This window comes from Mauremys reevesii, linkage group 4, assembly GCF_016161935.1.
Source record: "Mauremys reevesii isolate NIE-2019 linkage group 4, ASM1616193v1, whole genome shotgun sequence".
NCBI classification, from domain to species: domain Eukaryota; kingdom Metazoa; phylum Chordata; order Testudines; family Geoemydidae; genus Mauremys; species Mauremys reevesii.
Window position 1 is genome coordinate 48,291,229 of NC_052626.1, and position 26,278 is coordinate 48,317,506.

The 26,278-nt window shown below is 38.5% G+C and overlaps 1 protein-coding gene across 5 annotated transcripts in view; it reads right to left on the reverse strand.

The window, feature by feature from the left end:
- Positions 1-26,278, reverse strand: part of AKAP6 (A-kinase anchoring protein 6) — a 397,464-nt gene that overhangs the window by 320,673 nt on the left and 50,513 nt on the right. Inside the window, exon 1 of one of the 5 annotated variants that reach the window (XM_039538043.1) lies at positions 12,762-12,782. The exons of 3 other annotated variants lie outside the window; for them this stretch is intronic. The gene's annotated coding sequence lies outside the window, so the exon portion shown is untranslated. Of the gene's footprint in view, positions 1-3,459; positions 3,489-12,761; positions 12,783-26,278 lie in introns of those variants that run through there. One more of the 5 variants, XM_039538041.1, reaches the window with a different exon arrangement.

A 26,278-nucleotide genomic window follows, 5' to 3' on the forward strand; every position in this document is an offset into this window, starting at 1 on the left:
GGAGCCATTCAGTCTACCAGGACACATTTATTTTCTCAGCAGCACAGCCTTTTGTGCTAACAGGTTTGAAATGTGTCTGATCATCCTCTAGTCTAGAGAATTCTTTTTAAATATTCTTTTCACTGCTGTGCTAAACATGTAACACCATTTCACTCCCAGCTCTCTGCCATTCATTTAGATAGAAACAAAAACAAAGAGGCTGAAGTAGGTCATTGGTAAATGCACATCTGCATAAACAGGATGAATCGGAATTCCCAGAGGAGTTAAAAAGAGGGTTGGGCCGATCAGGGAATCTAGAGGGTTCAATACAGTTGTTCAGAAAAATTACTTATTCTCTGCACACTGTTTGCCATACAATAGTAGAACCCCTTTAGAAGACAGTAGTTCAATAGCTTCCAACCACTGCAGAATATAGATGATGGCTGCATTCACAGCAAAATAATGTATACTTCAAAACCCACTATTTATGCAAACAGACTTCAGAATCAGTTTGAGCAGTGTGGTCAAATGTGCAGTGGCTACTCTATTCCAAGGGCCATCAATTAAACAAGGCACGCCATCTTACACTAGTTTGATGTGGCCTACTGGGGCACTTGGTTTCTGCCAGAGAGAACTACTGCTTCAAGAGAAGGTGCCTATTGTAAATCACTGGGAATAGGCTCTATTTATTCAGTGTGACAGGAACTAGTAATTCCCCTGGCGCATCTTTTGCAAAGACATGCATTCTGGCAGAGGAAGGAAAATACAGAAAATAAATAGATACAAGAGCTCTGTAAAAAGGTGGAAAAGGAAAGGAATAGAAGGGAAGCAGTAAGAGGACAAAAAAGGAGAGTTTGTGACCTAAACAAACATAACATATGCAAAGACATAAGTAACATTAGCAATAATCCCACAGCTCATTCTGCAGTTGCTGAAAAGTTACCATATGCCTGCAGATATCTATACCTGAGAAAGACTAGCAGGGTGGCACGCATTTCTTGCGAGAGCCCCCTGGTCAACTGTGTGCATGCCTGCAGTTTTTCCTCTGCTCACGATGCCTCCTGTTGGCCACTGCGCTTGGCAGGTGGGTCTTTGGTGACTCAGCCCTCCAGCTGAGTTACACACAGTCCATATGCAAAACAAAGAAACCCATTCTGGGGTACACAGTCCAAGATGTCCTGCAGCCCTGCCTAGGCATAGTCTTCTAACAGTCCAAAAAGGCCCATCATGGTACCCTCTTCATTGCCATCAACCTGCAGCCTTCCATGGGCTCAGTTTCCTAACTAGTCCAACAGGGGCCTATTGCATTATCCCCTCAGTTGGTGCATCTGATTGTAGCCCTCCCTAGACCCAGTCTTTAACCAGCCCAGCAGGGCCCATCACAGTACCCTAGGTTGGTCTGGCCAGGTTGCAAGGTTCCTACTCTGGTATTGAGCTGTGCACAGATGGCTTCTTCCTTGCCTTTACTTGGAATTTACTTTACAGTGATTCCAGCCTTCCTGCTGAGGCAACCCTCTTTGACTCAGTTCTCTGATCACAGCTCCCTGTTAAGTCAGTCCTACTGCAGCCCCCTTCCCTGGGGTACCACAGTTCTAATTTCCTTCCTTAGGGCTTAGCCACTTCCCCGGTGGCTGGTGAGGGGGACCTGGTCCCAGCCACTGCTCTGGGTCCCAACCCAGGGTCCCTTTAAGTATAGCAGCCTCATGCTGCGTCCCTTTACTAATTGAAGTTTCCCTGGGCCATTTACCTGCAACCAGCCAGAAGCTCCTTCCTCGGTCCCTGCCAGTAACTACCTGCTTATTCCCAGCAGCCATTCTATTCTTAGAATGGATCCCAGCATCTATTCTTGGGCTCCCTCTGTCCCTGCCAGCAAACTGACCTTATTCTTTATAAGCCTGCTGGGCGCGGATTAGTTGTGCCCTGCAGCCCCTTTCCTGATTGGATGCATCGCATGCAACCTCTATAGGCAGCTTGGAGGACCCTCTCCACTGCTCTTTACCTGAGGAGAGCATGGCAGGACTTTGAGGCCTTCAGCTGGGGGTCTCTGGGCCTAGTCCACCCCATCACAAATTTAAAAAAAACCCTTTAGTCTACAATTTCTGAAATGTTTCCACAAAACTGAAAAAAGTTTCAAATGAACATTGATAATGATTTGAATAAGCATTGCAACATATTCTGTATATAGTCAGAGATCACTGAACGCTGGGTTTATCTCTGGTAGGCCTTTGTGAAGATTTTCTATTTGACAAAGAACTAGCTGTAAATCCACTGACTCCTAGAAGCTGTTCCACCTCTACTGCTGCTAATTTCAGATACAAAAGAGATGTAAGCTTGTGTGTGTGAGTAAGTATCTGAGAGCAGCAAGTCTGCAAATAGTAACTGTGAAACTACTATAATCCTCCATGTTATTGTTGTCAGTCTACCACTATCATACATTATAGCCTCAATGTAATCCACTTCAGGATGAGGAACTTATTTCTTGTTTCTACACTGCATGAATGACACAGATTTGTTTCACTTAGCATCCCAATAAAAAACAACAAAGTGTGACTCAATAGTCAAAGTCTCTGACACTGCCTCAGGGGGAAAAAAGCAATGTACAGTATTTTAGTAAAAAGTCATCCTTCTGATCAACTGCCATTACCACACTTTTTTTTTTTTTTAGTTTGAAAAACATTGGATTTGGGGCTGTCAATTGTTAATGAAGTTTAATACACATAAATGTACATTCATGGAGAACCTCTTGACACACAGATCTTGGGGGACATAATATAGTCTTATGTTTTAATTAGAAACATTTGTTTTGGTTCAGGTAGGAACACAAATTCCTAGATGAAATTTATCTCAGCCTCTCTAATCTGGAAGTCTAGCTGGTATCTTAAGAGAGACAAGATCTTACAAGTGCTCCTCAAAGACAATCCTGGATCTGGCCGAAACAAAAATACCTCTCAGCTGTTCATGATATTTTGATAGGTCAACTTCCAGTCAAAATCATCATCATCATCATCACTTTTAGTTAGTATTATAGTAGTGCAGTGGTACCTAACCTTTTCGTCTGGCGGGTGCCAGACGAAGGACCGTGGCGATGGTGGAGCATCCGCCGAAATGCCGCCGAATTTCTGTGGCATTTCAGTGGCGACGCCTCTCAATAACGTCACTTGTCGGCGGCAAGCGGCGTCATCAAGAGGCGTCGCCGCCAAAATGCCGCAGAAATTCGGTGGCATTTCGGCGGATGGGGACCCCTGTAGAAGTGTTTAGAGACCCTAAAGAAGAGCAGGCATCACTGTGCCAGGCAACATATAAACATATAGTAAGAGAATGTTTGGGCTCAAAGAGCTTACAATGTAAAGCATTTTGTTTGGTACAGGCCTAAGATCCTTGGCTGCAGGAGGGTGCAAACATTTGGCAGTTAAGGGAGAGCTAAACTTGTATGTAATACATGGGGCTGAATTTATTAAAAAGTTAACCTTATCGCCAAACCTGAAATGTCTTTGAAAACTCAAGATAGATTTGTCATTTGACTGAATTTTTGCAATGTTATTCTTTCTTCCACCTTCCCAAACTACTACAAGTATCAGTTGTTCATCTGCCGCTTCTATCACATCTTTATGTTGCTTGCCATTGGAATTTGCCAGTTGTTTCTCATCTCATTTCCACATCTTGAGATCTATGGCATATTACATCTTGTTAGCACCACACTACCTTTTCACTGTTGTCAGCTGAAGGATACACTTAAAATGGCAGAACACTTCAGTGAAAATCCATGTAACATTTCCCATTCTGGATGCATGGCTTGTTGCTAAAGTAACGGTAAAAGAAATGTGTCTGCCTTAAGAAAATAGATGTTACTAATAACCTTGAAAACTGACATTTTATGACAAGTTTGTTTTTCCATGTATAACCATAAAAGCTGGGCAAGAAAATACCTGCTACTTACCTGCATATACTTTACTGAACCATAAACCTATAATGTTATACCCAGAGGGCAGATTGGTTCTGGAATATCCCTCCTGGACAGCTAATTAGCTTTAAATGACTCAATTCTGGAAGTATTTTCCCCTCTGTATGATGTGATGCCAAACCCATATTTAGGCAAAATATCCACTTTGACAGTCCCAATTTCAGAGGCATAAACCAAAATGGGCCAGATCACTTTTTAAAGGGGTTCAGCCTAATTCTGCGTTTGTGCCAGACTTTCCTGATGATGGTGAAGCAGGCTCCAATTTCACAGAATACCAGAGAGGCTAAAAAGTGCAATTACTTCACCTGCTTACATTTTCCATTCCAATCTCCTACATTATTATCAATTTGCTACTCTCCTTCCCAAGTGTTTTTACTAGTGAGATTGATTTTCAAATGGGCCCTAAAAAATGGACACTTATCTGAATTATCCATACTGGATATGGATATGGGCCACACCAAAAATCTGAGATCTGACCACCACGATTTTTTTCATTTTGTTTTACTATAGGAGTGAATAACAAGAGGTGATGGTTCATTTGAAATCATATGCGAGATCTGAATTTTGAAGATGGCTCCTATCTTTATAACGGGACAAGCCAAAACCCCTCGACTCCAGATGTAATGTGTTCAAAATCTGGATACGGGTGTCGTGGTTTGAACACATCCCTAGTCCAAGCCTATAGGACCTAAAGGTTATGAGAGCTAGGTACCTAGATACCTTTAAAGATCTGGCCCATACAGCATTAAGGTGGCCAACTTTTTCCTAATATCACTGAAATTAAAATGTTGGCAATATAGAAACCAACCAGCCCTAAGCAGGAGAAGGAGAAGGGAAAGGGAGACTGGATTAATTATCAGCTGCCACGGACGTGAGGTAGAACCTGGCATCTTTACAAAGTGCTCCTGGTTATCAGGATGATGCTGCACAAATGAGATGGTATATGACTGCTTATGGTAGAATTATCTAGAGGCAGACTAGAAAAAAATATTAAATAGAAAACCCAGGTTGCTTTTAGGTATTTCTGTGAAGCAAATAGGGAGCAGTCACGTAAAAGAGTTTAACCCTCTTTGTCTAAAGTTGCTTTTGTACCGTCATAGTGGAAGCCAATACGAAAGTGAGAAAGAAGAGTAAGAGTGTGCATTTCTTTAACAATTAGTTTCCATATATTTGTATTATACTTTAAAACGGCAAATTTAGAATTAGGCTGCTATAATTCCATACTTGTTCTGCTAACTACACAAACCAATCAAAGTTTGCTCTTGTGGTTTATGTTGTCACCTGCATCACTTTATGAAATTACAGTTTATAACCACATAAATAACAGATCCCCTTTTATTCCACCATACCTTGTCTGTGTTTAATGTTTAGACTTTATGAAATGCTTGTAGGATGCTGCATGCAGTAATCTCATTTATAACATCCGTACCCCATGTTATAAGGTTTCATTGACTGTTTGCATTGTAAACCTCTGTAATTGTGTAAGTAATCAAACAGGAAAGAAGTAATAAATCAATGTAAAATGCTGGCTTCTACAGACAGTGTTAAGCCCTGCCCACCAATGAAATTGAGCCATTGTGAAACATCACAGAACAAAGACTTTGTGAATTCACACACACACACACAGGAGACAAGCAAGTGAACTTGTCCCATCAGCCTGAACTCTGGGGGAAGGAATAAAAATCCCTGACAAGACGAAACCAAATCTCTATGATGCTTGTCTTTGGGAGGGCAAGATTTCTAAGCTTAAACAAGGGAACCCCAGCTGCTTAGCCTGGGTTAGCCCTAGAGGACAAATAGAGCTTGCACATTACAGCAGCCTCTATTACTTTTTGGAACCTAAGGCTGTATTATTTGTGTGAGTGAATTTACTTGCTTTCCGTGTAAATAACACTCATTCCTTTTTCTTAGGTCTGGTCTACACTATAGACCTATGTTGGTATAACTACATCACTCAGGAGTGTGAAAAATCTACACCCATGAGCGACAGTTTTACTGACCTTAATCCCCCTCATCCCCTGCCCCCCTCCCCGCCCAGTCAACGGGAGAGCTTCTCTTGTCAGCATAGCTACTGCCTCTTGGGGAGGTGGCTTAACTACGCTGACTGGAGAGCTATTTCCTGTCGGCATATAGTGTCTTCACTTAAGAGCTGAAGCTGCATTTTAAATGTAAACTTGTCTTTAGTTAATAAATCTTTAGTTAATTTGTGATAGGATTGGCTACAAGCTTTGTCTTTTGTGTAGGCTCTAAGGCGCAATTAACCTGGTATAAGTGACTAGTCCTTTTGGGACTAGGAGTAATCTGAATATTGTTATTTTTGGTGTAAATGTCCATCTAGCACAAAGGCAAGTTTACCAGGGTGGCAAGATAGATTGGAATACCGAGAGGGACTGCCTGTGATTCCATGTTAAGACATGTGATTCCATGTTATTTTGTGGATATATATCGTGCCTGAGGAATTCACACTTGATACTTGGTCAGTGAAATTTAAGTATACAACTCACACCCAGTTTGAGGTTTTTGTCCCTCTTCTTAACACTCTGCCCTGAGGTTGGTACTAATGCTTCCTGAGCCACACCAGACAGCTTGACAGTGAAACCTAAAGTTCCTTATATAGTACCACTATTTTTGTTTTGTAGTCTAGTCCTGTGCTAATTCAACCTAATTTACTATTAACTTTTTATTACTCCACCCACTACTGCAGTACGCTAGACTGGTGAATGTAATCAGTATCCTACAAGCGTATTTGAATATCCATATATTTAAGCCAGTGAATGTATCATACACTCAGAACATGAGAACCTGCAATAGGCTCAGAGAGTTTAATGAATTCTAGCCTGTTAGACAATGTACTTCCAGTTGCAATATCATCACAATCTATTCTTGCTCTTGATTGTAAACTAACTTTGAGCCAAGTACTTTTTCTTCATGGAGAGGAGAATTAGATCCCAAAAAACAACAAAAGCATAAAAACATCAAATAATAAGCATAACAAACTTTTTAAATCAAACAAGTTTCTAACCACCTAACAGTGAACTGCCAGAATTGCTCAATGAACAGTTTGTGATTGGTTGGAGGGGACTGTGAAACCATAGAGAACTCATACAGTAGTTAATTTTAGTCAACAGCATCTCATTTTCCTGATAAGTTACTTTAAATCATATGTTATTTGCATACTTTTTTTATTTGATAACTAGTCCTATAACTGAAACAAGCAATACTGCTCTGCTCTTTCCTCTTTATACTTTCTACTCTCCCATGTTGCCCTGAACTTGTCACAAAGCAGTAGCAGAGGGAAGACCGTAATATCAAAGATGAATCAACGAATGGACAATTTTACCCTTTCTCCTGCTTTCTTCCCAAGTATCCACGTAGAAGGTCAACCAATAAATAACATCTCCCTTTACCCAGCTTCCGAACACCTTCCTGCTTGCTGCATGCTAGAGACAGCACATGTAAGCCATTCATCACACTGTACCTCTTCTCCCTCCTCTTTTCTCCATTACTAAGGACAGCCTCCCATTCCATTCAGAATTCCATGGACCACTATTGCAATCAAAAACATCTCTATGGCAGCTACAGAAAGTGCTTACACATAAAATTAACATTAATAAAAATGCATTATTTTAGTGCAGTTTAACACTAGACAGTGGTTCCCAAACTGCGGGCCACTTCTGACCCAATCAGTACACAGCTGCAGCCCACGTGACAGCCTCAGGGCCATACAGCTAGTATATATATTGTGTGGATGCATAATACATAGAGAGCAGCATACATGTCCCATAATTGTAAATAGGTTGAGAACCACAGAACTTGGAGAACCAGAACCACGAGACCAACCAGTTCTTCGAGGACACCACTTCAGGGAAACACCGGCTCAAACTGCATCTTCTCTATTTTCCTGAAAGCTTGGGGTGAGTAAGAGGCACAAGCACAGAACTCACAACATGGGAGGCACAAGGGGCTTAGGGGACTTCATGCCACTTTTGTATCCTCCAGGGCCTGGGATGCTCCAGGGGTTGGAGACGCCCCCAGCATAGTCTCACTGCTTTGCAGGATTTAAGTTACAGCAACCTCCCTAGACTACCTTATGGGCTGCAGCACTGCATGCTGCGGCCCTGCCCTGACACACCCATCCCATCTCCAGCTCCACCCACACAGGGTCCTGGGCAATGGCATACCCCCTACTCTGGGGCTTGCAAGAGTAGGGGACAGTGTTATAGCTCAGGAGACTGGGTCTGTCATCCTCAGTGCCTTCACCAGGGGAATCCTCCTTCGGTTAGATATGGGGCTCTTAGGGCCCATGCTACTCCAGCCATTTTTATGCTACATTTAGTTCTCACTTTCTTTTAAACTCTGTTTGCATATCTGTATGTGTCCAGTTGGTGAAAGTTTTGTTTGTTTTTAGTTCACTGTCCTGTTTCTGTATCATGAAAAGATTCCCTCAAACCATTCGACGAGAGGACTTTCTGATTAATATTTTCACTATTATTATTTTTAGGCATTTTCTATTTTGTAAAATTTCCTAAAAATGCAATGGCCAAAAAGAGAACCTTAAGTACAGTTTAAAATAGGATTATAAACTCTTCAGAGCAGGGAACATGCCTTACTTTGTAAAGTGCTGTTGAAATTTATGGTCTGAATACATCAGGGGTCTCAAAGTCCTGGCCCGAGGGCCATCTGTGGCCCAAGAACCTCCCCACTGTGGCCCACGGAGGAGAGACGCATGCAGACGCACTGCCCAATGTCTGCTGCAGGCGCCGCCTGTCGCGGCTCCCATTGGCTGGGGGAGAGGGACAGAGAAACCATCACTAGTTGCCAGGCTCAGTCAGCCATGGAGACAACAGCATTAGTTGCCGGGCAGAGTCAGCCATGGAGGCAGCATCACTAATTCCACAATGAATATAAACAAGTCAAAATACTGAACACAACTATCTATCTAAGGCACACCTTGCTGCAATCCTGAAGGTTTCAACTGCTCAGTCACTGAGGCCAAACATCAACAAACTGACAGAACTGAAGGGTTGCCAGGTGTCTGGCAAACACTAAAAAAACCTCTTTGGCAGGTGAAGAATTGTTTAAAGTTGTATGACAGTTTTATTATTTCTAAGAAATTTGAAATAAAAAAATACAATATAAACATTTTCTTTCTGAACACCATCTTCAGAGACATTATTGGCCCGCTGGGAGGATTTGAGGACTGGCACTGGCCCTAAGGTAAATTGAGTTTGAGACCCCAGTATACATGATTTATTATAATATAAAAAAGTAAAGAAAACAGATTATACTTCTTCGATAAGCCAAAGTTAAACAACATAGGAACAATCTACAGGGCCTTCCCTTGATATTTTAACTGACATTAGGTAGCCTCTTACTGTACATGTTGTCCCAGTGAGGTCAACAGGACTCTGGAGTAAGCCACTGCCCATTGCAAGTAAGGTTATCAGAAGCTACCCATAATGAGTGGTAAGAACAGCAGAGCAAATAGTGACACAAAGGAAAAGGAGCTATTTATGCACACATTTTGCAAGCACAAACCCCACATTTGTCTGTGCAAACTGGGTAGCAGATGCCCAGGTGCTTCATTTACACACACACAAATTTAGACAACAGTGCTGTGTGTTTAGACAAATCAAAGACTTCTAGCAAAACCACAGCTACATACAGACACAAACTGAATTACTCAGGCTTACAGTTTAAGATAATAATCTGAAAAGAATCAAATTGTCAGACATTACTCAGTGTTTGTAAATTTGGCCTATAATATGCTTTTAAAAAGAAATGACACTCCTTGCTTTTGCAAAAACAAGTTGAGTCAGCTTTCTTTCTCTGAAATGGACTCTTTATAAATAAAAGGGCTGATATTCTGCCACTTAACGTTACTCATGACGAACATGCCTAAGAAGCTAGGAAAAAACAAAGGGAGACTGGTAATATTTGACTTCAGTTGGATAACTGGAATCAAGTACTCATGGAATCACATCTTACACCCCCATTTTGTGCCCAAGGAGTTCAAACAAAGGAGTTACAGTCAAACAAAGACAAGACATGGATGTTGCATCCAATTTAAATTCAAATCCATTTTAAACCTGACTCAGTTTTGTAACAAGGAACAACAAAATAAAAGACTGACAGTGAACTAATTTGAACATACTGGATTCTCAGCAAAAGACTTCTGTAATGTATATTTGAACCAAAACATTACATTGCAATGTTAAAGTTTGCAGATAATATAAAAATTGGGGGGAATGTTAAATAATGAAGAGGACAAGTCACTGATTCAAAGTGATCTGGATTGCAAACTGGATGCAAGCAAACATTTCTCAACAAGTTGAATGGTAGAGAAGGAGACAGCCATGGAAGAGACCCAGGAAAGAACAGCATATGGTGACTGCCCTATCATAGGGCAGGAGCATCATTTGACCATGATCAGTCCTTCATGCCTGTATTAGCCTTTTCACCAACATAATACTGAAGTGAATACAGAATTATGGTATAGGCCAGTTTAGGCAATATCACTGTTCCAGTATTTGTGCACCAACAAAATTAATATACAGGGAAACCCCGCTATAACGCACCCCGCAATAACGCAAATTCGGATATAACGCGATCATAAGGTGGCTCCGGAAAAAAAAAAAAAAAAAAGCGGCTGGAGTGCCACGGAAGCGCAAAAAAGAAAAAAAATGGCCAGAGCGCCGCCGAAGTGCACACACACACACACACACACACACACACACACACAAAAAGAGCAGCCAGAGTGCTGCAGAAGCAAATTAACTTTAAAAAGCTTGGGTAAAAATTCTTTGCTAACTCTTGCTGAAACAGAGTGCTCAGTGGAAGGAGGACAATACATTTTCTCACAGAAGATTGCAAACATCTATTTTAGCAGTCAAGCACTATATTATGCAAAAAAACTAGTAATGCACATGTTGAAGTAAAAACGAATGTCTGTGCAAAAACTGAAAAATCATCTAAAACAGGTATATTTGTGCTAAAGCACTGGGGAAAATCAGAACAAAAACATAGCTTATGTTATAAGTGACTTGTTCACTCTTACATTGTAAATAAACTACATTAATCTGTGCATTAATTTGGTTTATTGAAAACAAATATAATGTTATGTTAACAAACAAGCTGTTTGAGGGTACATCTTTATTTAAACTTTGTCAGTGACAGAGAATCCACTGTGATCCTTGGTAAATTTTTAGATCAAGATTGGATTTTTTTTCCTAAAAGTGATGCTCTAGGAATTAGTTTGGGCAAGGCCTATGGCCTATCTTACACAGGAGGTCAGAAAAGTTCCTTCTGGCCTTGGAATCTACAAAATTTATAAAACTAGACATAAAACAGCTGATAGACCAAGAAATTCTTTGATGTTCTTTGTATTACAAAGAAGGGGTCAAACCATGCTAGTTGTACTCAGGTAAATAATAATCCTATTGAAATTAATGGAACTATTCACAGGAGCAAGGTGAGCAGGATTTCACTGCAGTCATGTAGAGAATTTTTTAATTTGGCAAATAGTATTTGACTTCATGCGATTTTTTAAACTTTTCCTTCAATTATGCTTTGATATTTAAAGATGTGCATTATTACACTGAAACATAATTTGCACGATTATTTACAGAAATAGGATTTCATAAGTCATAAAAATTAATTAGTGTGATCGAGTCACTTTTTCCACATTTCTTCTTTTTGATCTTTATGAACATAAATGGTGGACGTCTAAAGTTATCTTGATCCAAAGCTCACTGAAGCCAACACAAAGCTCCCACTGGCTTTAGGGGGCTCTGAATCAGACTCTCAAGTCTAGATTTTTAACAGGCAATTTAGGCATTGCTGCGCTCAGCGTTACAATGCTTAACTGATTCAAGAGCCTAAATCTCATTTTCAAAAGGGATTTAGGCACTATGGAGCTAAAATCCAATTGCCAGTTGATGGGAATTAGGCTCCAACCTGCCTAAATCGTTTCTGAAAATGAGATTTAGGCACCTAAATCAGTTAGGCATTGCAACACTGATTGCATCACAGCAATGCCTAAATACTTTTAAAGGGATAATTCACCAAAACCATAATCCTAATAAAGGCTAGGAAAAAATGGTATTAGCAGTTGTACAAATAATTTATAAAACATTAATATAGTCTTTATTTTACAGAAGGTAGAAATTTAAGCTGTCTGTGGGAAATCTAGCTTTCAGTTAGGTTACTGATATGGATGATGCATTACAGCATGCAATTCCCACAGCAACAACTTTCTCACATAACAAGAACTATTTGAAGTTACATCAAAGCTTAAAATATGCTGACATTCCCAAACGACACTGGGAAAACTGATTCTGAAGAAGCAAAAAATAAAATAAATTTAAATCTGTATTTTCATTTCCATATGTTTATATTAATGAGAGTCCTCTACTACTCTGCCCAGCTAGAAGTGCCTTTCAATACTAGGTAAGAAACATCTTTGTTCATCTCTGCAGAGAGAGTAGACACAAGGGAATCTTTAAAACCAATTGGCTTTATTTTTGAAATTTGTTAGGCATCTTGATAAAAACTAGCACAGATCTTGACCCTGCCAACAGATACCTGTATGGATCCTCATTCACATGCAGCAGCCATTAAAGTCAATACATGAAATTCTGTCCCCTTTGAAGTCAATGGCAAAAACTCCCATTGACATCATAGGGCAGGATTTTACCCAGCAGGAATAAGGGTCTACACACATGTAACTTGTGTGCAGCATCAAGTCCTTAAGCATTAAACTTTTCTTCCTTTTTTCTTTCACCCCATGCTGAAATTGTAGACTATTAGTTATTATTATTACCACTATCAACCAGATCCTTTCCTCTCTTACAAGTTATCCACTCTAAACCCCTCCTACCTTCTGGAAACAGTGGAAATTCTGGAATAAGGTCTGGTATTTGTGAGGTCATAAGGGAGGTGCATTGTATACGAGAATGATCATAAAAATATGAAAGTGCTTAGTGTAATTTCTCATCTTCAAAAGGCTTTACAAATTTATAATTTCTAGAAACATGTTTTTTCTTAAAAAATATTTTTGAATCTGCAATTATACTATAGCTTTAAAAGACAAAATATTTTTAATTTTTTACGAGATACAAGTCAGATTTCCCTGTGCATATACTTAATCCGAGGAAGGACACAAGATGTTCCTTGCATGACACACTTGTGCCTTTAGTTTCAATGCATAGCACTCCGGAGGACAGAAAATATTTAAAAAGAAACAAACTAAGTTGTATTTTTAGCAATCCCATTGAAGCAGGATTTAGGGAAAAAACAAAAACATAGACTGACAGATCGAAACATTACCCGTTGGCCATTCAGTTTGAGATTTTTCATTTGAAGCCATCTTTAACAAAATAAATGTAAATTGAAAACTCTCAGTAGTATGCCAGAGGCAATGATTTCCATAATCTTCTCCAATCTCTTTGAATCCAATTTTTAATCCATCCTAAAGATGTATATGTGGACCCAGGGTGTAACTGATGCTAGATGCAAAGGGGAAATTTTTAAGCAGCGAGGCACACAAATCTGGTAACACATAATGGTATTAGTGCATCTACCTCTTAATCACCTAGAAAATAAACCTCCAACTCCTATATGAATATGCATAATGGCATTGACTCTTAATACTTCATAGAAAATATCAGTACATGAAGTCTTATATGTTGCTGGTTTTGTATTTTTTAAATATTTTCAAATTTCAAGTCATTAACTGTGTATGAATCATTAACACAATTAAATAGAAAATCCAAATCACCATCTCCCCCCATACTTCACTATAAAACCCTTCTTAAAATATTAAATCCATGTGCCTCTTATAATATCTAGGGGTTCTGGTAAACAGAGATGTTAAGTGATTCCTCCACCATATATACACACAGACTGCTCATCCACTGACATTTATATCCAGTCAGAAAAGCAAAAAAGATACAGCATCACGTTAACATGAAGAAATGGTGGGACATCTAGTGAAAACCAACATAATCTTAAATAGACAGCAAGCAGAGAATAAAATTTGAGCTGTATGTGTGTTACAAAGAGGTCCACTCTTCTTTACATGGTGAAATGTTCATATTGGCAAGACAAGCAGTGGTGAAGACCACTCAGAGCTTAATGTAAGAGCTGCCTTCACTGCTGGTGATAGATTGAACTCTCACATGAAAATATGTGGAAAGGGAGAACCTCTATAGTCTGTGTGTCACCAAAGATGTGCCTTTATCATGCCCTTGGGCACAGCTGCCTTAGGAGAATAAGGGACAGTGGGTGTGCCAAGACCCACACAAAGAAAGTTCAACCCCCATGATTTACAGGCCAGATATGAGTAGCTGCTGTCCCTTAATGGTTCCATTAACTCTTCATTACAGGCTCCATTGCTGCCATTGGTCTTCAGGCTGTTAGAGAGCTCTGGAACATACACATCTGCATAAATATACTAGATTCATCTGATTTCTCACCCATTCATATTGGATCTGAATTTTGTAAGCTTGATACATAATCAACTACAATACAGGAAAGTGAACTTTGTTCTACTTTCTATCTAAGTTTCTGCTGGACAAATTTAAACAATTAGGAAAAATTTCAAATGGTTTGCTAGTACTATATAGCATACATCACCTTATATAGAGATGCATGATTCTCTATATAAACATACAATTGAATTTATCTTGCTTTTTAAATATTAAATAATGGGAGAATGAAAACACATTTTGGAGAACGAACTAGGTTCTCAAGTATATGTATGTAGTTACCACTTGTGCGTGTAGTCAAAGACAGAATTTGGCCTTATTTCTATATTTTCTTCTCTAGATGAAATGGTGGTGATAGAAATTAAGTCATCATTGAATTGTACAATCAGGACCAAAGGTATTCAAGTGTTCTGAATTTTACATTGCAAATTTTCATGCAAGCATTCTCCCAAGAAAAACAAAATTTACAGAACACCAACACTGAATTAATTTAATATGTTTTGCCATTACAAACATAAAAGCCTTTGTGCTCATGTTTAAAGGAAGCCTAAAGAGGCTGCTGGGAAACAGTTTAATCAAGTATGGCCCTAATCAAGTATGGCCCTAATCCAGGGGTGGGCAAACTTTTTGGCCTGAGGGCCATATTGGGTTTCGGAAATTATATGGAGGGCCGGTTAGGGGAGGGGGTTGTGGCCTGGCCCCTCCCCATCTTCCACCCGCCCCAGGGGCCCCTGCCCCCTCTGCCCGGCTGGAGCCAGCCACACTGTCACCACTGCGCAGCACAGAGCACCAGGTCAGGCTGGACTCTGTAGCTGCTCTGCCCCAGAAGCTCGCAGCCCTGCTGCCCAGAGCTTTGCGCCAGCGGCAGAGCGAGCTGAGGCTGCGGAGCAGGAGTGACAGCAGGGGAGGGGGTGGGGGCTAGTCTCCTGGCCAGGAGCTCAGGGGCCGGGCAGGAGGGTCCTGCGGGCTGTAGTTTGCCCACCTCTGCCCTAATCCCATGCCACTGAAGTCAATGGGAGCTTTACTTGGGATGTGGTTATAGGACTTGATCTTACTCACTGAAATCAATGGTAAAGCATTAAGTCAGTAGGATGCTACTGTTCAGCACACTGCCCACCAGGGAAACTCAAGGTCCCAAAGGACATAGGAGGGTGATACATAATTACCTGGGGGAAAGGAGTACAGCTCTCCTTCTTAAAAAAAGTTTGAGTGCACTTACACTTCAGTCTGCAAGATATGGGTCTTCTGACATGTTTCGTATCCCTGAAAAGTGACTATTACCTGGATTGCCAGAGTGCTAATTTTTTTTGTTGTTTGTGCACGTGTGGGAAGTCTCTTCTCTCTACTTCATAATTCTGTAGTTCTGTTCTGGCATCTGGCTCTTTAAAATATTTATATTTGAGCTAGCTTGATCTTTACCAAATTTCTCTGATAAAAGATAACTGCCTTTGAGAATGTTTTTCTTGTTTCTTACACTAACCAACATGATTTCCAATACTGAGTATATAAATTATATTCATTTGTGATCTCTAGTGCAGTGGTCTCCAATCTTTTTTGATTTGCACTATCAGTAAAAAAAAAATGCAATGCATGCCACTGCCACACTGCAGAGCCGGCTTTTGCTTTTTTTTTTCAAAAGTTCAGCAAATCCTGAACTGAACTGTGAACTGCTGCTGGCTCCTGCTACCACCCCCAAAGGATCACACTCCCTTTACCCACTTGACCACTGCTCCCACTGCTACTGTGTGTGTAGTTAAATTATTTTATATGGCTGTGTTTGTATCACAATTGTAATACAAACACATCAAAAATATAATCATATATAAATACCACATCACACCACATCACACACCACACACCAACCACAATATTATATGTCCAAAGCATACAAATATGAAAAAGTAAACAAGTAATGTATGTAGTTAAAAAGCATTTAAAAGCAAAAAAAAAAAAATAGTACCATTTACATGTACATCAACACACCAAACACAATATAATATACATAATTATATTATAATTATTATTTTTATTTATACACACACACAACACACACACAAAAACATCAAAACAGCACATCAAAAGAACATTCAAAAACTGAAATCAAAAAAAATAAAAATAAAGGTGAAATAAATAATATTCTTATCCTCATGTGTGTATTCATCATGCAATTAACATTCATCATATCATATTATATTTTTTTTATTTTATTTTGCATCATATTATGAATGAATGCAAGCTGCACAACATGAACCATTTATTTGAATATTTATTTTATTTAATTTTTTGCTTTATGCTTATGCCTTTGCTCATTTACTGACAATACTATCATATCCTCAAAATAATATTGTAGGCTTACTATTAGGACTTTTCTTTTTCATTCTCATCTCACTGGCATTCATCACTACTTTTAAACTACAGTTTTACTTCACACAGATGAATGATTTTTATTTACACTACACTATTTTACATGGTATTACTAGGGCACAAAGATTTAAAGGAAACTGAAATTGTGCCCAGATTGAGATGCCTAGGTCCTCAATTGTTTAGCCTACTTTGAATATATAAAATGCTATATAATGCTAAGCAAATCTCCCGTTGTCTTAAATTGCAGTTCTGAGTGCTCAGCACTTCTGTAAAATTAGACACCCCACCCTCTGGTATCAGGTTGGGCACCCACAAAATGAGGAATGCACAATTAGTAGCCAACTGTGAAAAGTGTAGTTTAATGGCTTGTCTATATGGTGAGTTACTGCACAGCAAGCCAGGGTGTGAATATACAGCACAGTAATGTCCAGTGTAAACATGGCTACAGTGCAGTGAAAGTCAAAAGTCAAAGGAGCTGCATTTTTGCTTTTTTTTTTTAAAAAAAAAAAAAAAAATATATAATAACAAAGATTGACACCCAGCATAAAAATTTTTCATAAAAAGTTTTTAGTTTTTAAGTTACTAAAATAAGAATCTTATATAAATATGTGTCAGAAAAAAAAAAAAATAACTATAGATAGTGCACAATCTATGTAATATACACATGTGTGTGTGTGTGTGTGTGTGTGTGTGTGTGTGTGTGTGTGTGTGTGTGTGTGTGTGTGTGTGTGTGTGTGTGTGTACACAAGTTTCTATATAAAATGTGTACAGTGTACAACCTATAATTTTATTACTTTAGCCATCAAGCAAAAAAAAAAAAAAATTAACAGATTGGTTTTCTTTCTTTTTTTTTTCTAGTAGATTTTTTTTTTTTTTTTTCTGACATTTCAATTCACTTTCAGCTTTTTCTTTCATATACACAATTCCCCTTTCTATCTATTCCTGTTCTTTAACATTACAAAATAGTTACAAGACAAGATAGATAACATTACTAGATATAAATAAGATAAGGAAAAAAAAAAAAAAAAAAAAAAAAAAAAAGGAGAGGACTTACAAAAAATACCTTTGCCAGTAGTCTACAGGATTTAAAGGATTCCTTTAAAGTAGACAGGAAATGTTCTAACAGAATTATGATAAGGAAAGAAAAAGAAAAAGGAGATCAGCTAGAAGTCAGATGGCTCTCTTCCTACAAAAATAAATATTTGATATTAAATCATAGAACCATAGGGTTAGAAGGGACTGCAAGGGTCATTTAGTTTAACCCCCTGCCAAGATGCAGGATTTGTGTCTAAACCATCCAAGACAAATAGCTATCCAGTCTCTTTTTGAAAACCTCTAGTGAAGGAACTTCCATTGTCCTACTGTTCTTTTAGGTAGGAAGTTTTTCCTGAGATTTAATCTAAATCTGCTATGCTGTACTTTGAACCCATAGCCCCTTGTCCCACTCTCTGTAGCAAGAGAGAACAATTTTTCTCCATCTTTTTTATGGCAGCCTTTCAAGTATTTGAAGACCATGATCATTCCACCTCCTCCCCTTTTCCAAACCAAACATACCCAGTTTCTTCAGCCATTGCTGATATGGTTTGCATTCCATCCCTATGATCCCTTTTTCACTTGCCTCTGGATCTTTTCCAGTTTCTTTACACCCTTTCTATACCACAGTGACCAAAAACTGGACACAGTGCTCCAGCTGAGACCTAACCAGTACCAAGTAGAGCAATACTATCACCTCCCATTACCTACATGCTATGCCTCTGTTAATGCAACCCATAATTGCATTTGCCTTTCCCCCCCCCTCTTCTTTTTCAACAGCATCACATTGTTGACTCATGTTGAGGTTGTGATCCATCACAACTCCCAGATCCTTCTCAGCAGTGCTGCTGCCAAGCCAGTTTTCCCCATTCTGTATTTGTGTGTTTGGTTTTTCTTCCCTAAGTGTAGCAACTAATATTTGTCTTTATTAAATTTAATTTTGTTGTCTATACCCCACTTCTCCAATTTATCAAGATCCCTCTGAATTTTAGCTCTATCCTCCAAAGTGTTTGCAACCCACCCCAGCTTTGTATCATCTGCAAATTTGATCAGTATGCTCTCTAGTCCTATATCCAGATCATTAATAAAAATGTTAAACACAAGACCCAGACCAGATCCCTGTGGAAACTCTGTGATAAATAAAGTGGGAGGATAGCTCCCTTTGATGGACACCCAGCCAGCCAGTTAGCTGTAAAATCCCTCTTGGTAGCTGTTCTTTACTTGCTTTACCTGTAAAGGGTTAAAAAGCCCCCCAGGTAAAGAAAACAAAAGTGAGCACCTGACCAAAAGAGCCAATGGGAAGGCTAGAACTTTTTTAAATGGGGAAAGAAACTCTGTTGTTCTCTGGGCTGCAGGGACATGGAGCAGCAATGCTATAAGCAGGAATACTGTGTAAGGTTTGAACCAGGTATGACAAAGTATTTTTCATATCTAGAAGAAATAATTTGGATAGGGAATGCTTAGACAGACACTATCAGGTGTATTTCTTATTTTGGCTTGTGGATCTCCTCTGTGCTAATCCCTAATGCTTTTGTTTGCTTGTAACCTTTAAGGTGAACCCCCAAGAAAGCTAGTTAGGGTGCTTAATTTTTGGAATTGCTCTTTGAAAATCTAGCAAATGCCTAAGTTTTAGATGCATTTTCTTTTGGTTTTAATAAAATTTACCTTTTTAAGAAGGATTTGGATTTGTATGTCCTAAGAGGTTTGTACATATGCTGTTTGATTAGCTGGTGGCCACAGCTAATTTCCTTTGTTTCATTTCTCAGCTCTTCCCTGAGGGGAGGGGTGTGTGTGTGAGAAAGGGCTTGAGGAATTCTCAAATCCTCAAATGCTCCTTCCTGGGTTCAAAGAGGGTTTTTGCATTTGGGCGGTGGCAGCATTTACCAAGCCAAAGTCAGAAAAGCTGTAACCTTGGGAGTGTAATACAAGCCTGGAGTGGCAAGTATTAAGTTTTTTAAATCCTTGCATTTTTTTTAAATCCACCTTCTGCACTCCAAGCCCCAGAGTGGGGATTCAGCCCTGACAACTTCACTTGATACCTTCTTCCAATCTGACATCATTCCATTAATAGTTACTCTTTGTTTGTGGTAGTTTAACCAATTATGTATCCACTTAATGGTAGTTCTACCAAGCCTGCATTTCTCCACTTTTCTTATTAGAATTTCATGTGGGATTATGTCAAAAGCCTTGCTAAAGTCCAGGTATATTATGTCCACTGCCTCCTCTTATCCACCAAACCAGTTACCTTGTCAAAGAAGGAAATCAAACTGGTTTGACATGATTTGGTCCTAGTAAATCTATGCTAGCTGCTAGTGATCATACCTTCATCCTCCAAAATATTTGCAAATTGAATGTTTTACACATTGCTCTAGTAGCTTCCCAGGTATCAACATCAGACTGATTGGTCTATAGTTTCCCACCTCCTCCTTTTCCCCCTTTTTTAAAGATGGGCACTACATTAGGACCTCTCCTGTCATCTGTGAGTTTGTACTTATTATTGCCAGTGGCACCAAGATTTCTTCACCTAATTCCTTCAGCACCCTGGGATGAACAACATCAGGCCCTCCATGACTTTAAGATTAAGCTAGATAAGCCCTTCTGATCTTGAATTCTATGATTCTATGATTCTATGAAGATCTCTTATGTGTTCTTTACTTATCCCAATCTGCATCTCTCCCTCTTTGACGATCACTAGCGAAGTAATCATAGACAATCCATGCATCAGAAACCTGTATTAGTTCCATCGAAGGTAATGCAATGCATCTGGCATTGGGACTTTTGAGATCCAGACTGCCAGCCAGATGACTAAAATCTTTAATTCTAGCCTAGGTCGTAACTTGAAATGATTCAGTGATTTCAGCCTAGATAGGGAGGAATGTAGCAAACAGCCCCCCTCATCCACAGTTCATGAAATCTATCTGTCCTCTGTTTTTGGAAACTAGTTGTTGTAAAAATGGAAGGTGAATTGTAATTCACCCAACAATAAGTTAAATTTCAGAATGTTCAGAAGCTATGGCTGCTGGTTGTCTTAACAGAATCAAAGTTCGGATTCTAATCGTTCTCCAAGCTTCCTTAGCAGGCAACATTAAGACCCCATCCTGCCCACACTTAATACCCAGCTCAGTGTGTGCTAGGATGGATATCCTCATTGGTTGAGTAGACTACTCATGGTAACAAGTACTACATAGGTAGTATGTGCTTGTAGAAGCAGACCCCAAAACATGAAAAATCTTGAAGTCTCTCCTTTGAGATTTGCAGGATTTAATTTTTGTATCAGAGCAGAAATGGTGAAAGAACAGCCTCTTATAGTACTTTAGAAAGTACCTTTCCTTTCCCAAATAAAATCAAAGTGCAGAAACATCTGTAAATGAGGAATGAGTTGAGGCTAAGGTTTGGGTTAGTAAATATTTTATATAAAGCACTTCATTTGTTCAATATGTCTTCCCTTTAAAGAGGGTCATATTTTACATATGAAATGTCTAGTTAGTGGCTATAAAGGTATATTTCAAATCATCACCCATTTTTACTGACACTTCCTATTCTATCAGGACAAATAAGGTAGTCATATTAGGACCAGCATTTACCTAATTTTAATCTATTTAAAATCAAAAGTTTGAACATGAAGTGTAACAAAACACTTTAAAGAGAAAATGAGATAAATGACCAGTTTTCCCTGTAGTGCCTGGAGAGGCTAGATCACACCTTTTTGAAAAAAAAAAAAAAAAAAAGGAAGAATTATTGGAGGATAGGAGGGTTGTTCGTTTTGCATTTACTTGATGTGCTGTTTTCTTAAACTTCATTAAATTATTTTATAATCGTCACATTTTATATGCAAAAGGAGTAAGCTAAGTGCCTGGCACAAATTACAATTCTGAAACTAATCTAGTTACTTGGGGGGGGGGAGAGGGAGAGAGAGAATGAATAGCAAGAATTTGTGCAGTGAGTCAGAAAGTAGTACAGTGTAAACATCTCAGCATTCATCCACGACACACTTGATAAATGTTTAAATTTCTTCTTTAGCTACTAGTATATCCTCACATGGATTCAGAATATTTTCTTTTTACTCACACAGAATCTCTTTCTGACTTGTCTTTAGTTCATGCACTAGTTTTTTTTAAGTCAGTGCCTTATTTCTATAAATACATCTCAAATATAAATCATGAATATTTAGGAGAAAGTCTGAGTAAATATCTCTCAGGTCTGGAATCAGATTCCTGCCAAAATTCTGAAAGATTAAATAGATTTAGTTTTGATATCAAGATGGAAAATGTTATTTGCATCAGTTTTTAGAAGGTTGTAAATTTGTGAAGCAAACTGGGACTTTCAAAGAAGGATGCTGTGAAGATTTTGTAATGTATTCCAATAAATACAGAAAGTGATAAATATATAAATAACTTATTCACATCCATTAGATGTATAATTGTAACTAGTTAAGATTTAGTTAAACTCAGAATCAAATGGTAGTCCATTTTCCTACTGCCTAGGTCAACAATGAAAGTGAATCTTTTATATCACAATTATTACTGTTTATGATTTCATACATTTCCTCTTAAAAGAAATATTCTTAAAAAACCCTCTTTCAAGATTGACCTCATCAAGGCAGGAAATTTAAACGAAAGTAATCTGCATTCCCATTAATATCATAAAACCACAGCTGATGAATCATGAGTCACTTACAGATCTTATTTACAAGAGAAAAAATGAAATTAAAGACTATGTACAGACATAAGTTATGTGTCATCTTTAAATTAGAGAACAACTCACAATAAATTCATAACAAGGAGGTTAAAATGACATGAACCAAAATAAGTGGTTTTTTGGATAGTGGTTTTTGTTTGTTTATTTAAGATCAGCTATGCTTATATTAGGATGAGGGAGGGAGCTTCAAATCCTGGTTCAAGTAAACATTTTTGGAAATAGTTGTACGCTTGTTTGCTGTGCAGTTACCTGAAGCCAACTGAACTACTCATTTTATTGCCTTATCAGTAAATAGGTTATTTTATTTATTGGCAAACCTTGAAGTAGGCATCATAGCTGTTGAAGAGCATTTATTTATTGCCCAAAGAAAAATAGTACTTATCTGTTAACTCCCATACAAAATTTGTAGAATAAAAGTGCACCTATATAATGCATGCTGAAGACAGAAAAAAAATCTACTGTATTTATCCTACTTAGTTTAACAAGCAAAAACAAGCATTTTTCTTCATGCAACAGTTTTATTTAAAGTCTTGAACAGCTGATTTAAAGATCTTGTTTTACCAAACCCTTTGACCTATACTCAGGATTTTAAAGCAACTTGCCATTCGAAAATATGCATCATTGTTCTAGTGACCTCACGGCGTGTGGAAAGATTCTTTATAGCATACAGTAGTGCCTAGGTGATCATTAGTTAAACGGAGCCCCATGCTGGAAGAATGTTGCTGTTATTCTCAGAAGGGAACCAAACAAATTGTATGAATAATTCATTATTTTGAGCCTAAGTAGTATAATATATTATTTCAAAACAGGGAATGATGTGTTTTTTGTTTTCCAGCATTTCAAAATTACAAAGCAAGTGCGAATGGTGAATTTTTTTTGTTTTTAAAAATACTGTATTCAAAACTCAAACCCAGGACTTCCAGCAACCGCTCTTTCTACTGAGCCTGATCAAGGAATCCTTAGAGAGCAATCCCATTCTCTCTCTGGCCCCTCTTCATATCTACTGACAAAAATCAATGTGCCATAGATAAACAGATTATAACACACAGGGTTGTTTACAGTTTTAAATAAAAATTTGAAACAAAAATTAAATAATTTTTATTCAGAAAGACATTGACAATATTCCAAAACCTGTTTTCCCCCCTAAAATAAGAGGTAGAATGTCAGAAACAAGCTGCATCAATGCTTTTTCAAATTGTTCCTCGAACTCTTTACTCCATGGGTCCATAAAAAATGTCTTGAGCTGTACCCAAGATTACAAGGTTGGAAAGACACCTGAATTGAAGGATTCTCTAGCATCTGGATGAAGCTGGACTCTGACCCTTAGTGTAAGATTTACCATCACTATTGGTTTATGTACCACCTCTGAGGCACAAGACATCTTCCCAAACACATGGAAGACACGCAAGTCAATGATTAGAACAAAGGACTGAATGCCAAAAGGAATCAACATTCTAACTTAGATGAATTGCTTGTGTATCTTTCTGAACAAGTCACATGACTTCAGTCAAATCTACTTTAAAATTACATTTTTTTTTCCAAATATTTTGGGGAATGAAGAAAATTTTGTTTGCACTTCTGCAACTCCAAAATATCTTTTTAGAGGGGAACTTAGTCTATCATATGGACTGTAGCTGCCATTTTGGGGAGAAAAAGGTCAATCTATTTTATTTAGAAAAGTGACTACCTCACACTCCCAAAAGTGTATTTATAATTGATGGATTTAGTGTGCTTCCTCAGTAACCTTTTTAATACAATGGACTACAATAGTTGCACTGGAGGCAATAATCCTCCATTTAACATGCCCACCAATCTGTTTTGCCAATGACTCTGGCATCTAAGGATCTCAGTTCCAAAGAATATGGTGAGATGATACACTAACAGCTGTGATGGAGCTGCTATTGTTGTTCTTGATAGACATGCATTAAGGACTTATTTTTTTTTAAGAATAAATATAGAGAGTAGAGAGTACTATATGGCTGTATCAGGGTATCAGGGGTAGCCATGTATCCACAAAACATCAAAAAAGTGAGGTTTTTTTTACTTTTTTTTTGCAAACAAATAAATAATCTGTTAGTCTTTAAGTGCTTGTTGTTTATATGTTGTTTTATTGTCTGAATGTGTTATGAATGAGATATGCAGATTTTAACTTTTTAACTGCATGCATCATCAATTCCAGTCTGGTAGTCTCTAAAAATTCTATAAAATCAAGAAGCATAAGCATACATATACAAGGATATACAATAGTTTAGTTCAGTATTCACAACAAAAAAAAAAAACAAAAACAAAAAAAAAAAAAACAAAAAGAGAAGAAAAAAAGCAAAAAAATTGTTGTGCTCATTCATTTTCATTATTTTATTTTGCATTCATTTTTTGCATTCATTTGCATCTTAAATTTTTTTTAGAATGTAAAAAAAAAAAGAGGCAGTGCTAGATCTAACAGCACGTGCAATAAAGGGATGTTTGTTTGATGACTTATGCACATGTTAGCATGCAGCTTTCCTCTGGGGTATAGTCCTGGTCCTGGCATTATCAGAAACAATGTACTATATTAAACAATGTACTATAGGAATGTATGATGGTGCATGGTACATCACATGGAGTCAGCATACATGGGAGGTAGCATAGCCTTTAAAGCAATGTTTGCTTAAAGCAGTTTATGTGTCAATAGTTTTAATTCTCATCCTCAGCCCTCTCCCACAGCCAGACTCTTCCTCTTCCTCTTCACTCTCTCCTCTTTTCTTCCCCTCCTTTCTCTCATATTTTTCTATTCCTTCTCCCTCTCTCCTTCCTATTTCTAAATGTTGTTTCTATTCCTCTCTGCCCTAGTGTTGCTGGCTCTCCCTTCCTTCCCTGCCTGCGTCCTTTTCCTTTCTAAATCCTTATATAAACATAACAATAGCATAACTTTAAATACAAGTAAGTTTGTAAATAAGAGCATATTCTAAATCACGTATATTTCCTAATATGAAAAAGTTTCATCTATTCTAGGTGTGTGTATGCTATGATATGTAAACTAAACCATGATAACTATACCATACCACACATTCTCACACACCATACTAAAATACCCATACCCACATACTCCTCTCTTCCTCCTTTTGACCCAGAGACCTCACCATTTCCAGAGAGACAGGACTAGAGAGAGAAGAGCACCAGCAGCACTCAGGACAGCCAATGTTTCAGTGAGTGAGTCAGCAGTGAGTGCAAAGATGAAGGAGTGAAAGTGATGCAAGGAGAATCTTCCTCCACTCCCCCCCCTTCCTCTGAACCCCCACCCCCCCCCTGAAAGGGGAGGGTTTTGTTTTTTGGGCCTCTCGCACTCCTACCTCCTTATTACACTAGTGGATGTTGGGCTGGTGGAAGCAATAAACTCATGGTTCTCAGACTATTGCAAACGTGGAGACCACCGAGAGTCCAGAATTTTGTGCACACAACCTTAATCAGCTCACAGGCTGCTTGAAGGCTCACAATATGCAAGGAGTCAATTGACCCAAATGGGAGGCATAGCTGCTCAACACCTCTGGTGGGGGCAAAGGATACCTTTTATTTTAAGTACTAACTCCAGGTACCCAAATTTGATGCTTTTGGGTTCCCCCCGCCTTTGAAGTGGCTGTATGAACACTTTCTATAATGGACAAGGCAGTAGCACTATACGATCTCTGGAATGCAGGCCCTTGTAATACCCACAATCTGCCACATGAACCACCAACACAGTACACTTCTCTACAGAGCTGCCTCAGACATAACTTGTAAC